At 37.3% G+C, this 16,261-nt stretch overlaps 1 protein-coding gene across 5 annotated transcripts in view; it reads left to right on the top strand.

The window, feature by feature from the left end:
- LOC136832485 (uncharacterized) overlaps positions 1 to 16,261 on the top strand; it is a 161,907-nt gene that overhangs the window by 77,383 nt on the left and 68,263 nt on the right. The window contains exon 1 of one of the 5 annotated variants that reach the window (XM_067093370.1): positions 1,647 to 1,931. The exons of 3 other annotated variants lie outside the window; for them this stretch is intronic. The gene's annotated coding sequence lies outside the window, so the exon portion shown is untranslated. Of the gene's footprint in view, positions 1 to 1,646; positions 1,932 to 16,261 lie in introns of those variants that run through there. One more of the 5 variants, XM_067093371.1, reaches the window with a different exon arrangement.

The raw sequence follows: 16,261 nt of genomic DNA, 5'->3' as shown, positions 1-16,261 counted from the left end.
TTTACATCCAAATTTTTCCTTTCCTTTAAGATTACAGATTAAAAAAAAATCAATTTTTCGAGGATGGGGCGAAGCACCCTGACGGACTCAGTCGTAAGTTGCAAACTGACCACAAGATTTGTTACCGAGATTATGTTGTGTAATTGTAATGAATCTCCTCGTTCTGTCACTGAAAAGTTGAGGATTATTCAAAGTCTCAAAACGTGAACTAAATAAGTTGTAGATGACTGAGAAATCTTTGCACTGTGAGGATAAGCAACAGTGTGTACAGTCATGTCAACACGAATAAAAAGTCACGATTATGGCGCTAATCTGTATGAAGGTAATTTGTTTTTTCTTTTTACTTTTCATCATTTTTGGACATCGAAGTAGGAAATTCTTACACTAAATATGTATTGGATTTATTTTTCCACATTATTTATCATAAATGCGATTGTTTTTGCTATTTCATGGACTACGTATCATCATTTATGTATGATTGTGGGGGAATTTGTCTCCTCTCCTTACAGAAGTTACAGGTGTAATCACAGTTGTATGTCACTTTACAGCACTTGCAAGTGCGGGTGTTGTCTTTGTTAACAAGTGTTAAGAATGCTGTCGCATCTTTTAATGGCATTTTCTCAAGTAGTCGCATTCCTTTAAAAATCTTGAATGATTTTTTTTTCGTCACTTTACACGTCAATGTTTGTTTACAAATCATGCGGATCTTGAGCATATGTTTATAAAAAGTGTGAAGTAGATCACTGGTTTGTTGATAAGCTGAGTGGAATTTTAATGATTTCCTTCCAAAAAAAATTAATTTTCTTTCGTAATTTAGAAGTGCTGAGCCTTAAAGGCAGGTGGAATCACTTCTCACCAGCGGAATTTTAACATATTGTTTTGCGATACTAATGACACCTTCTTCTTCTTCTTCTTCTTCTTCTTCTTCTTCTTCTTCTTCTTCTTCTTCTTCTTCTTCTTCTTCTTCTTCTTCTTCTTCTTCTTCTTCTTATTATTATTATTATTAGTATTATTATTATTAAACAAAATGGCAGTTTCAACAGCATTTATTTTATATAGCAAACGCTCAATTCGTCTTGTTATCACTAAACCACCGGATATGAATATCGGTCAATTGCTTGCAACCATTTCCAGCGCAAGAAAAGCAATTGATAAGACGAATTGAGCGTTTACTATATAAAATAAATGCTGTTGAAACTGCCATTTTGTTTAACAAAACCTGTGTTAAAGAAGGACTTTTTCATATTATTATTATTATTATTATTATCACAGCATCATATTATGATCTCAAGTGTCAACAGCAACTCGAGGTTTCTGTAGCTTCGAAGGATTTTGCACAGATTCAGTTGCGTGCCTGTTGCTTTCCGAAGGTGACCAGTGCTTTGCTTTGCTTGCTGCTGTTGTTGTTGCCAGGGAGGGTAATAATTGTGCGTGCGACTCAGCGTCCTAATAAGCGAATAAAACTGTAGGAGTAGAATTGACACCGGACAGGAGTGGGAGAACTTGTTCCGATAGCATTGCGCGCGCGATCCAAATACGAGGGAGGAAGGGGAAGGTTGGACTTCAGGATAAAGGCTTTTGCGCACTTGTGGGCGGATCCTTACGGGGTCCCTTGCCGAAACGAGGGTCATATAGAATGCAGCGGCGAGTACCGGGGACGAGAGGGACGTCGGGAGGGCGAGGATATCTCGCCAGGACTCCCTCGCTCTCCCTTCCTCCCCCCACGTCCTGGTCCTCTGCCTCCCAGCAAACCGTCTTAGCCCCGGAGAGAGTCCTTGCGACCGAGTCTCATTCCTTCGGCCTGCATGGGAGTCTGCCGCCTCCGTGGAAGTAGATAGAGTCTGGGCCAGCCAGTTCGCCTCCGGGCCTGGTGGAGTTTGGGAGTGCGCGAGGAGTAGCTGCGGGCCGGTTTCCTTAGCACGTAATGCTTGGTGGGTGTCGCTGCTAATGTTTGTCCTGCCTTGGCCGCTGTGATGGAAGGGGGTGTCTATTGCTTGCGGTCTCGTATGAAGGTCCCCAGTGATAATGGCCGTGTTTTCGTGTATATATTTATATTTTTATTTATATTTTCTTTCTTAAGTATTGTGGGTTAAAATATATATGAAGCCGTGGAGGAGAAATAAGTATTGTTCGCTATATATTTTTTCTTTAGTATTGTGGATTAAAGTATGTATGGAGCCGTGGAAGAGAAATAAGTAATGCTATATTTTGTGTATGATTTCGCTTTTGTCGATTCTATCTGATTAAGCAATTTTGCGAACATTGCATTTTAAAAAAGACGTTTTATTCGAGTATTTATATAATCATGAATGGCTTCTATTTGCAAATTTCCCTTTTCAGTGTACACTCAGTGGTTAGTCAACAGACTTGTATCATTTCTGAATTAAGTTAACTTGGAAGGGCAAATGTGACATTGAACATTAAAAGATCAAAACATCCGTATGTAATGACACGCGGCATTATCTGCGATGAGTCTGTAATTAATGGATTATTCACTACGATCATATATATTCTTCTTCGTTAAGTGATAGATTAACGGATAAAACTCGAACACCGAGAGTTTCAGCGACATCGAGGACCATGTCGCATTCTCGTGTTCGTGTGTGTGTGTGTGTGTGTGCATGCGTGCGTGCTTGCGTGCATGACACTGATAAAATCAGATGATTTCATATCAGCTGCAGTTTACATTTGACAGCGTTTTGTTTTCCCGTTCAATAGCCTTCCCTTGAATCTAGAGCATCATTGAAGTCGTTGTCTGTTTGCATTAAAGTTATGCTTGCTTTGGCTTAAAATTCTGTGGAGTTACGTATTATTTTTTGGGTTTTATTCATGTAAAATAGACCACTGAATGCCGTGAGAATACTCTCATCTGTAGTTATAATTGCATCAGGGTAGATCCATTATTTTTTTATACATTATACATTAGTATCATTATTTTCTTGCTTGTATGCTACATGAATTGGAGTTCCTTCATTTGTGATTCATTGTTATCGGTCATAATGTGCATAAATTTGAATGGCATGCAATGATTTTTCATAGAATAGGCAGCGTTTATGCAAAGATAAGAAAGAATACAAGGAATAAAAAAGAACGGAGTAAAAGTGGATTTACAGGGATAAGAAATAACAATACATAGATAAACAAAATACAAAATAAAAAAAAAAAAAAAAAAAAAGTATTTATTTACATTACAAGTACATTCAAGCTAATTCCAACCTCAGACAGAAGAAAAAAAGAAAGAACGAAGTAAAAGTGGACTTACAAGAATAGGAAATAGCAATAAAAAACTAAATACAAAATACAAAATAGCAAAAAAAAAAAAAAGTATGTGTTTACACGTACGTAATAACCTAATTCCAACCTCAGACAAAAAAAGAAAAAAAAGAACGGAGTAAAAGTGGATTTACAAGCATAGGAAACAGCAATAAACAGACAGATAAACAAGATACAAAATAACAAAAAAAAAAAAAAAAAAAGTCTGTATTTACACGTATACGTTCAAGCAAGCAAACTCCAACCTCAGACATCGGGGGACGGCTAACGATCGGAAGGGCGATTGAGGCGTAGGTACAAATTTAGCACTAACATACCCGGTATTAGGATCCTCAACTAGTCCTTCCAGCGGTGCGTAATTATGCCCTTTTTCGTGTAATTATGCAGTGACCTCTCTCTCTCTCTCTCTCTCTCTCTCTCTCTCTCTCTCTCTCTCTCTCTCTCTCTCTCTCTCTCGGAGAAGCGCTGAAAGCATCGATGGAAAGGGGGGAAAAGCGATGCTTGTCGTCGGAGAATTTTTGTCCAGGGCTCTGAAGCCGTTCATTATTTTTGGGTTCTTCATATTGCGTTATTTATGTGTCCTGTTGTGTGTGTAATCATCTCCGTAGTCATGAATGCGTATTTTTACCGTCTCCCTTCTTGTTACAGCGTCATTATTATTCCCGTTATTATCTAGTGATTTTTACAGAAACGCTCTGATGTGTGAGGATATTCTTAGTTCGTTGTGACACTGAAAAAAAAAATGTTTTTTTTTTATTCAGTGTTTTTCTTTCATACCGAAATCCCACTGGTGGGTCAACTTTAGTGTCCCTGTTTATCCCAAGCTCTGAAGGATGGCTAACAAGGAAGTAATAAACATGAATAAAATCATGAAGACAGAGTTATCAACCTGCTTTAGAAGAGAAGGTGGGTGGGGGGGGGTGGTTATAGGACCCCGGGGGGAGAATTTCAAACCTGGACAACAGAAGCAAATCAGCGGCCACCAAATCCTACGAGGGTTGATTGGTCTCTTTTGGGATGCTGCTTGAACGATCAGTGGCGTCAAAGAATTCTCCGTCATGGAAAGGAATTCTGCTCCTGTGAGACAGAGTTTCTTCCCCGGGGAAAAGAATTCCTCTGCCGTGGAAAAGGCTTCCTTTGGAGAGGAATTCGTCCTATGAACATGTTTGCTAAACAGTCTGTACAGAAAAAAAATTCTTTTACAAAAAAAAATTGATTTTTTCGTGGAAAAGATTCCCCGTCATGAAAATGAGAAAGCATTTTGTCTTCACAAAAGAATTTGTAATAAAAAAAAATCCTTCCACAAAAATTCTGCCCATGGAAAATAATGCCTCCACACACACACACACACACACACACACACACACACACACACACACACACACACACACACACACACACACACAAAATCCCTCGACTACGCCAGGCGATATGGGAAGCCTGTTTGTTCTTAATTTCTTTGAGTTTTTTTTAATCTTTTGTCGTTTTTTCTGTTAAATTTATCGTCCACTGAATTCCAGACTGTACTCAAAAGTCTTCTGAAAAGTACAGTAACGATTACCAAGCACTAATTTTCCACACCTAATGTGTGTATTTCCACTCGTTTTCCCTTTCATATTTCTCATTTATTTGCTTTTTTTTACGCGAGGCGAAGTCTTCTTTCGGATCGACGAAAATTAAAGGATGGCGTGTAATTAATATATAATTTTCGTAGCCCTGGACGTCCATTAAGCCTCCTCGTGCTCAGTCATTTTATAAGATGCCTTTTAATCACTCGCCAAGGTTTGCCGCACAACGTGGAGATTCCTAGCATTAACCCATCCCAGTACCAGTACAGCCCCAGCAAAGAACGTAAACCTTCCTTCAATTACCGGATTGCAAAGTGACTCGACATTTGGCCCCGAGAGATGCGTCTTCATTTTCTCCAGATGAGATGTCTTGGAGAAAATAGACCCCCCTCATTAGACCCTTTCATCACCGGCGTTGAGAATGATCATAACTGAGGCCTGGCTGATTATTTGCCCTTGTGTGCATTGGCGATTGCAAAGCGATTGTTGTGGAATCGAAGCGTTGCTTGGTTTGCGTGCCGGGTGTTGCTTTGTTTGGTTTTAGGTCGCAGATTGGGTTGGTACTTTGTACGGCGCACTTCTGTGATTTTATATATATTTATGTAATTATAAGTACCAAGGTAAATAATGTCTTATATTATTCGGCATCAACTTATAAACAAAACCAGTAAATAGTTATGTTCGTAGATTTCCTATCGTCATTCTATGTATGAAATATACATGCATGTAATGTATGCATTTGTATATATATATATAATACATATACATACAGAAATACATACATTACATACATGTATATTTCATACCTAGAATATTTGTTGTCTTGTATTTTATAAGTTGATGCCATACAATATAAGACCTTATATACCTTCGTATTTGTAATTTTTTGAAAATAATTTTCGTGAAAGATAATATCTCAGCTTTCCTCTTTTCGGAGTAAGTTTGCATCACTCCTTGAAATGCAGGAACGAAAACCGGCCACCCTCTGTTTTTATTTTTAGGTTTCAAAACCCTTCTGGTCATTTCTGTAACCTTGGTAGAAAGTGAAGTTGATCTTTGTCTTCTGACAGAAACTGTTATACAAAGGCCAGCAAATCTGACACTCTTGCGGCCCAGTCAGAAGTCATAAGAACATTCTTTTATATATATATATATATATATATATATATATATATATATATATATATATATATATATATATATATATATATATATATATACACAAAATATACACACACACACAAAAAAATATACTTTGCATTGTCACCTGGGTCGATGTTGTCTTTCTTAATATATTAATCAGCTGCGTTTTTCAAGGCAATAGTTATATTGTAAAGTACTGATTTAAACCAATTAACAAAATAGTTCCTTTTGCTGTTACTTGTGGATTGTGATTGTTACTTATATCCTAATGGATTGTGATGATTGATTTGTTTAAATCCCTAATGATTTTATATGATGATATATATATATATATATATATATATATATATATATATATATATATATCTATATATATATATATATATATATATATATATATATATATATATATATATATATATATATATATATATATATATATATATATATCCATATATATATATATATATATTCCACTTAGTATTCCTGGAAGAGTCTCCACTCCCAGCCATGCGGAACACGGCTAGACCTGGGCAGCGCCTTTAAGTGAGGCCGGGCCATGCCAACCCATTTACAATAAGAGTATGTTATCGGGGTGACTTGTCATTAGGGTTCTCTCATCTTTGCCAATATCTCCGGCTTTGTATTTTTGTTTTTTATTTAAATATATATCATTTTCATCAGTGTTTGAACTTTTGAACTCGGTCTGTTGTTTGGGAGAGGGTGGTGTTTTGAGGTATATGTTAACCACCTCAGAAACAGGTTGGTTTGGTTACCATTTTATAATTTTTTTTTTATTTTGACTCAAGATACAAAATCTGCCTCGACTGCTTTATGGAAATGAAGACGGGGGGGTGAGAAGAAAAGAATGTCTTCTTATTTATGATATATATATATATATATATATATATATATATATATATATATATATATATATATATATATATATATATATATATATATATATATATAATGGATGAATATATTATTTGGATGAATATCCTTTTATTTAAGTATCTATTAAGGAATAAATGTCTTTTTTTTTATGATACATATATTAAGAGCTGTATATCTTTTTACTTATGAAATACATATTTTTATATTTTTAGATACTATATATAACTGTTAAATAACGAAATCAAGCTCAAATACTGGCTAAAAAAAATAAGGGAATGAGGAGATAAAACTAAAGATAACCATTTACAATAACTGCGAGCGTTATTTGCAAATGCACGCGTTCTTTTTTTTTGGGGGGGGGCGGGAGTCCTAAACACTTCTTCCTAAATCAATTTGATGTTCTCGCATACCGAAAAAAAAAACGTTTTAAACGTTTTAGTTCCTTTTATCGGGAACGTTTATCGTCGATATTTTGAGAAACATTTAAAACGGAACCTTTGTCAGGAAAATATTTGGGAGAGAAAAAAAAAAAGGTTGTTGTGTTGCGCTTACTTTAAGCGTGTGTGCTGTAAGCGCTATAAAGAGCAAATGCTTATTCTTCCCTATAATTTATTTAGGGAGAGGTTCTATCCATCTGTGCCTGTTTACGTAAGCGACGTATATTTGTTCGTAATGCCATTGGTATCCCGAGAACAGGTTTTGTTTAAATTAGGTGAAGCCATTCATTGGATGACGCTCCTAGATTGTTGACTTTCTGTGGAAATTGATGAAGATCTGACGATTTTACGCTGTGGAAATCGCCTTTATCGTCATTGTCACTGATTATCAGAGAGAGAGAGAGAGAGAGAGAGAGAGAGAGAGAGAGAGAGAGAGAGAGATCCCCATTTGGGTAAATGGTGATTGCATTGGCTGACGTAGATATGGCCTCTACCGTTAAACATGACGTTCACGTATAACCATATTACCCTTATAAGCAATTTCCTTCTGCAAGCACACTGATTCAGAGTACTTTTTCCACATTGTTAATTGGAGGAGAAATCTTTCATGACTCCATTTACGTCTGTTTAATGAGAATTATCCCAAATTAAACAGAATGCCAGTGTAGATAATGGGGCGAGCGAAAATTTACTGCGCCGTAAATTGCGGGATAACTTTTATTAAAAACTCCATTCAGGAAATTAACATAGAAAACTAAACGCGAGGAATTTTTTTTTTTTTTTTTGTAGACGACGACCAGCTTAGAAGGGCGCATCTCTGCGGCTTCTGATACTTCTACTCTCATTGATAAGGAATCTTGGTCTCGGATGGCTCCCACAGAGAGAGAGAGAGAGAGAGAGAGAGAGAGAGAGAGGGCAAGGGGGGCAAGATGGGCGTGTTTAGTGGCCCACCATAAAGGTTTTATCTCCTCCACGATTTTTGGCAGTAAGTTGTCAGAGGGGAGACGCCCCACCCACATATCGTCTGGAATGTTTCCGGGTGTTTTTTTTTTTATTGAGTTTTATTTTTGCATCTAGAGTTTGTTTTTTGAAAAATATGACTCCTTGAATCGATGGAATTCGCAAGTTCAAGTCATGCACAAATATGTGGATGGGAACAACATGCCCACATTTACATCTGATAACATAGCTCGTTAAATATTAAAATTCCACATATTTCAGTAAGCTCTGTATGAATGCCATGAGTAAAAGCTTGTCTATGGATGTTTTAAAATATATAATTTATATGTATTTGTCTGAGAACATGTGAATACATACAGTGGCTTATATCCTTTTAGATGCACTTGAGGTTCAACCAATCGTACAAAACATGGCGCAATATATTTGAATTATACCTGAAAATATTTCCATATATATATATATATATATATATATATATATATATATATATATATTTATGTATGTGTATATATATATATATATTTTATATATATATATACATAAATATGATAGAAATAATCAACACACAATCACGTGGTGTGGAACAGAAATAAATTTCTGACTCACATCAGGATCAAACCAGGTCTTTCAATTGAAAGACCTGGATTCGACCTGATGTGAGTCAGAAATATACCTACAAACACACACACACCCACACACACACATATATATATATATATATATATGTATATATTTATTTTTATAATTTTTTTTAATTTATTTATTTATTTTATTTTTTTTTTTGCGATCCCGAAACTTTCGCGATATGTCCGCAGAACTTGAACCCCAGCTGCTTCTCAGCTAGTGAGGTGATTTGTCTCACCTTTCCCGGACTATTGTCTCCTCATATGGAGGAAGGTGGGCGCCTCCCCACCCCCCCCCCGACCCCACCACATAGAAGGAGCCTTCTATCTTGCTTGTCTCATAGATGAGACTGAAACAGAGACTCTGCGTCTCTTTCCAGTGATTTCTTATCACCATGTTCTTCCTGGGGTAATTCTCGTCCTTATTAGGGATTCTCTCTCTCTCTCTCTCTCTCTCTCTCTCTCTCTCTCTCTCTCTCTCTCTCTCTGCTCTCTGCACAGATGTATGTATTATATATGTGTGTTTGAGTGTGTACGTGTGTATGTGTTTGTGAGTGTATGTACAGTATGTTAGTGTGTTTGTGTATACATGCATATATGTATATATATACTTTATACACACACACATATAAATATATATAAATATATATATATATATATATATATATATATATATATATATATATATATATATATATATATATATATATATATATATATATATATATATATATATATATATATATATATATATGTCCCCTTTTTCGTCTCATGGATCCAAGCGTTAATAGTTTATATCACAGCGGGGGTTTGCATGTCACGTTCGAGTATCTCAGACACTATTGAATTTCATTCGCGGATATCTTGCCTTGGGTTTTCTCTCCTCTTTACTCTTCCTCCTTATTTTGTTCAGAAGACCCCTTTTTTTATTTATTTACTTACAACTTTATTGTTATTTATCAGACTTCTGAGGATTATCGCAATTGTCGATGTTTGGTTTCTTGAACACTGGTTTCGTGAAGTGATTTGGAACCCCTGGAACTGTTGCAACGTATAAATTTCTCTCAGATGGGATTAGGCATAGAAGGGGACATTTTTAGGCTTCTGTACGAGAAAACTATCGTGCCGGCGTTGTCTGTCCGTCCGCATTTTAACTGTCAGCACTTTTTTCCTGTCCGCACTTTTTCTGTCCGCCCTCAGATCTTAGGAACTAGTGAGGCTAGATGGCTGCAAATTGGTATGTTGATCGTCCACCCTCCAGTCATCAAACATGCCAAATTGCAGCCCTCTAGCCTCAGTAGTTTTTATTTTATTTAAGGTTAAAGTTAGCCATAATCGTGCGTCTGGCAACGATATAGGATAGGCCACCACCGGGCCGCGGGTTATACAGCATTATACCGAGACCGCAGAAAGATAGATCTATTTTCGGTGGCCTTGATTAGCCTATACGCTTTAGCGGCGTTACAGAAAACCCGATTGCGCCGAAGAAACTTCGGCGCATTTGTCACTTGTTTATATTGTGGACCACGTTTACTTTCCGCATTTGTCTCTCAAAATTTATAATACTTTGGGAATCTTTTTGTTCGTATAACTGTAGTCGGTGAATATCTTGCGGCTCTCACTGATTTACCGAATTATTTTTGCAGTTGGTTTTTTTCCTGCATAGCTGACATTTTACTTCATGAATTTAAACATTTGTGTTGAATCTGACCGACAGTCGAGCAAATATTACATCATGCACAAAAAAGGCGATGAAAAGGTAACTTTTATTATATTTGCACTTGATGTGAAGTTGAATCTTTTGCTTCTCTTTATTTACGCGGCCAGGAATCACCCGTGCAGTTCTCAGGACGCCAGCTTTGAATAAGGTAGCTTTGTTACGTATATACCAAAGCCTTTAGTCCTACGATCATTACTGAGATAATTTGAATAGTGAACACAGATCACTTAACGTAAATTATACCATTGAAAAACGCACACAAGAGGAATACATTCTGGCCACATGCATTCGATAAATTCTCGTCTTGCAAGCTTTTCAAAACATCCTCCTCGGAGTATTTTGGTCACCAAACCGATTCCAATCGGTTCTATTAATAATATAATTCTGACTTGGTGTGGGGTTATATTACTCTTATATTACTGTCCAGTTCGACCACATGTTCAGTGTGGGTTGCCTGCGAGTTCCTTCGGTGTTGCTCTTACTCTAACTCTTATCACAGCCTCGTATTTTATCCTTTACAACTCTCGTAAGTAGCAATTCTGGTCAGTTCCCCCGAGAAGAGCTATTCAGGCGTAACAATGACCAGATTTAATTTTTGACCCGTGACAGCGATGGTAAGGAAAATAACCGCTTGGGGAAGAAGGAGAAGAAGAAGAAGAAGAAGAAGAGAGAGAGAGAGAGAGAGAGAGAGAGAGAGAGAGAGAGAGGGCACTTGTAGGACATTGGCAGAGGGGTGTGTATAACCTTGTCATGAGAGAGAGAGAGAGAGAGAGGAGAGAGAGAGAGAGAGGAGAGGGCACTTGTAGGACATTGGGAGAGGGGTGTGTATAACCTTGTCATGAGAGAGAGAGAGAGAGCAACTGGTATTAACTCGTCATTAGAGAGAGAGAGAGAGAGATAGAGAGTAACTGTAATACATTTGCAGAGGGGTGGGTATTAACTCATGAGAGAGAGAGAGAGAGAGAGAGAGAGAGAGAAAGGACACCTGTAGGACAGGGATGGGGATTACCATGTCGTAAGAGAGAGAGAGAGAGAGAGAGAGAGAGAGAGAGAGAGAGAGAGAGAGAGAGAGAGAGAGTTAGTTATTACATGATTCCACAAATTTTAGGGCCTGCTCTCCAGTTTTGGAGTACAATTTTCAAAGTAAAATCTCGGACATCTCGAGAAAGAGAGAGAGAGAGAGAGAGAGAGAGAGAGAGAGAGAGAGAGAGAGAGAGAGAGAGAGAGAGAGTAAACTACCACTGAGGAATCACATACGATGCAGCCTTGCTGAAATCTGTGTCGAAGATGTTGCTTAATGTAATTTGGCCAGCTCATGAGAATGAAATGGCGTGGCTTGTTTGATTTTTTATATTATGGTAATTATCGTCGATAGTACTGAGAGTAGTGACTGAGGTTCTGACATTACATTCGTTGATAAATTAGTTCGTAATTCGGGTGTACGAAGTCTACGAGAATTTTTTGGCCAGTCATTTTGTACGCGTTCCATTGTTTGCGTTCGCGATATTCTTTGGAAAGTTGTATTTCAGAATTAGACCAGGCCCGTAATTTCATGGAATTCAGATTTTATTCTGAAATTTGTACGCCAAAATATAGCAGGCTTACATTTATGGAATCATATATTAAATCTCTCTCTCTCTCTCTCTCTCTCTCTCTCTCTCTCTCTCTCTCTCTCTCTCTCTCTCTCTTTTATGTTCGAGATTTTATGAAAAATTTTATTTGGAGCAGGACCTTAAATTTGTGGAATCATGTATTGCCTCACCCTCTCTCTCTCTCTCTCTCTCTCTCTCTCTCTCTCTCTCTCTCTCTCTCTCTCTCGTTCCTGTTCGAGATTTTATTTTGAAATTTGTACGCCAAAAGTCGAGCAGACCCTTACATTTATGGAATCATATATTAAGTCTCTCTCTCTCTCTCTCTCTCTCTCTCTCTCTCTCTCTCTCTCTGTGTGTGTGTGTGTGTGTGTGTGTGTGTGTGTGTGTTTGACTGTTTGACTGTAAGAGTTACCAATCAACTTTTTCTCCTCTCCGTTCTAGTGGGTGGGTAGGTTGCAACAAATACTCGTATTCTCAAAGTTCTTGGCCGGATATCAGTCGCCCTCCCCAGTCAACCGGTTTCGATGCCAATCAACGTGAATTATCCCAATTCCACGTCATCGGCTGCTTGTCCATTTTCGTGTGCAACAAGCACAGATTTTTTTTTTTTATTTTCTTATGTATTTTTGTTTACATACTGACATTTCTGTTGCAAACTGCGTTTGAGGTTAATGCATTTTTAAATTTTGTTCCATATGGATAGGTTCATAATAATAATAATAATAATAATAATAATAATAATAATAATAATAATAATAATGATGGATGGGTTGTAGCAATGTTGCAGAGGATATAATTGTTATTATTACTGATGTTATTGCGAGAAATATAACCTGCAATTGTACATTTGTAATGCATTACAAATGTCCGGTTTCAAAATGACGAAAGTGGGTGGAGAAAAGATTCAGACTTCAAGGCGCATTAATTTCTAGTGAGAATAATTAATTTCTAGTGAGAATAGCGGCAGAAACTCTAATAAAAATACAAGTGCGGCCACTTAAAAAATATTTGCTTTTAATGAGGTGATTTGCGGCATAGATCGGTATTCTTCGTTATACGCATCAGAGTGTCGCAAGGTTTATGTCCTGAGCTTCAGAATATATATATCTATAAATGTTGAGGAATGTGCATCTAGAAGAGAACATTTTAATGAGGTAACATTTTAAATACAAGGACAACGTGATTATAAATGAATAGTTATGCAAACAAAATTTGATGCAAGGCCCTCACTCTTCTTCTAGCAAAGTGTAAAGAAACTCTCAGGAGCTTTCAAACACTGACAAGATAGATTCGTCCGATTGTGGAAAACACCTTCAACATGAACCGGCTAAACTTTAAAAATACATACGTCATGGTGTCGGCACCTCCCGGAATATGATGCGGGCTTATGCAGATTAATATATGGAGCTTCTAAACACGGCAATTTATTCTTACCTTGTATCTAGCATTAGATTGTTGTAGTAATGTTTCCCTTATTATTCTCGCCGAGCGGACATTTCTCTTGTGTTTTCCATCACCTTTGTTGGGTAAGTTGGCCGTTCAACTCCTTGATAGAGATTTGTACATCCAGATTTACTGGACGGTTTGCGATTTGCGATTTTGCAGTTTGTCAGGAATGCTGGAAACTCAACACCACACTTACGTAAAGATTTTTTTTTCTTAATTAGCAGGTTTGATAAGGACGCTTATCGATGCTGGTGATAAAATGTGTACGTGTATGACTGATGATATTCCCCTTATCTTTGGTAGTATAGAATTGAATGTAGAGTTTAGGCCAAGGGCCAAGCACTGGAAAAAATCAAAAATAAAATCTGAGGAACAATTAAAAAAAAATAACAAATAAGAGCCCTTTGGTGGTTTTTGTAGAAGCAAAAGTTTTGCTGGACTGAACAGAATTGAATATAGAATTTAGGTCAAGGGCCAAGCACTGGGCCCTATGAGGTCATTCAGCGCTGAAACGGAAATTGGCAGTAAAAGGTTTGAAAGGTGTAACAGGAGGAAAACCTCTGCACTATGAATCAATTGTTAGGAGAGGGTGGAAAGTAAGATGGAAGAAAGAGAATATGAAAGGAGGTACAGTAAAAGGAACGGAAGGGGTTTCAGCTAGGGGCCGAAGGCACGCTGCAAAGAACCTTAAGTAATGCCTACAGTGTACTGCATGAGGTGCACTGACGGCACTAACCCCCCTCCACTGGACTTTGGACTTTGGTAGTATAGGATTATATATATATATATATATATATATATATATATATATATATATATATATATATATATATATATATATATATATATATATATATATAAGCATATGCAGTAGTTTAATTGCTTGATATTCATGTGACGTAATTAATATTTCTCTTTCTCTTGACATTTCTCGTGTCCTTCGTTTCTGATAAACTCTCAAAAAGAAATTGAAAGAAATAATGAATACCTTCAAGTTATCTCGATCAAGGTAGACTGTATCTTAAACATTCTTTTTGCCATAATTTATACACGACTCGATTCCAGTAAACATGAGTTCGACCAGTAGCAATTTTTCCCGAGATCGTAATCTCGCTTTTGACATCTCTCGCTTAGCGAGATTAAAACGCTTTTTTTTTTCCGTCAAGAGCGAAATTTCGAAGATTTTAATTTTAGCGATGAGTTTTTTTTCCGTCAAGAGGGAAATTTCGAAGATTTTAATTTTAGCGATGAGTTTTTTTTTCCGTCAAGAGGGAAATTTCGAAGATTTTAATTTTAGCGATGGATTCCAGCCCGAATTAGCGGCAGTGAAAGTTGCAGTCTGTGTGAGTTGTGTAAGGTGGGTCAAAAACAAAAGGTTAGAAAATTTATGACAGCGCCGGAAACTCATGCAGAAGCAGGCTCTCAGACTTTTCTGTTTTTAGACCGATAAGTGTAATCACGGATGTCTATTGATATATTATTTCCATATTTACATCAAATTAACTTAAACTTTCAACGGTTGGAATGTTCTGTATATGAGTTCTCTCTCTCTCTCTCTCTCTCTCTCTCTCTCTCTCTGACTGAAATGCTTAGCTTTTCATACGTAAATGAGTTCTCTCTCTCTCTCTCTCTCTGACTGAAATGCTTAGCTTTTCATACTCTCTCTCTCTCTCTCTCTCTCTCTCTCTCTCTCTCTCTCTCTCTCTCTCTCTCTCTCTCTCTCAATTGACTGCTCAAAAGAAATTAATTACTTGAGACGTTGATAGGACACGAAATGCAGACACGAATTCGACAATAAAATTGCTTTGAATTCTTTTAATTTTATTTTATTCGTTTTATTTTTAGAATATAAAAGGTACAGTTAGTTTTATTTTTTCCTTTTAACAATAAGGGTTAACTTTTAATTTTTTGGTTTTACAACAAAGTAGCATCATAAGTTGCAGTGGTTTGCCATGTTGACAAAGTATTATAAATCCAATTACTAGGTAATCGTCACCTCGGCTGGAAAATCTATTATCGTTGTGCGTATGTGTACGTGTGTACGTGCGTGTGTGTGTGCGTAACTGCCCTCCTCTGCCGTGTATAAAAGCCGACTTGAAAACCCGAGTGCTATAATTGCTATAATCGTTAAGCGTAACCTGTACGAGGCCCGTGATACGCAGTTAGCGTTGGGCAAAAACTTGTCATTTGAACGCTTCTGGGGTTGAGCGTTTGTTTATCATGTAACGCCGACGTAATGGCTTAAGCAGAAAATCTCTCTCTCTCTCTCTCTCTCTCTCTCTCTCTCTCTCTCTCTCTCTCCACTCCAGGGCACTGGGTTGGCACCACTCCAGGGGGCACTGGGTTTTTATCCCGTGTTCCCGGTGGGCATTACGCCTTTGTTGACAAAAGCAGTGGATTAGGTACCTCGTTGTTAGTTGACTGGTGTGGGTGTCAGCTGGGCTTATAGAGAAGGAGATGGAGGCCTTCTCTCTCTCTCTCTCTCTCTCTCTCTCTCTCTCTCAGGAGTCTCGCATCTGCCTACCGTTCTTTCTTTACCTGTGAAATCGTTAGTAGCTGGTTTTTCTTATAATATTAAATTGTGTCTCTCTCTCTTTACACA

The sequence above is a fragment of the Macrobrachium rosenbergii genome, chromosome 50, assembly GCF_040412425.1.
Source record: "Macrobrachium rosenbergii isolate ZJJX-2024 chromosome 50, ASM4041242v1, whole genome shotgun sequence".
Classification (NCBI taxonomy): Eukaryota; Metazoa; Arthropoda; class Malacostraca; order Decapoda; family Palaemonidae; genus Macrobrachium; species Macrobrachium rosenbergii.
This window is presented reverse-complemented; position numbering and strand designations above follow the sequence as displayed.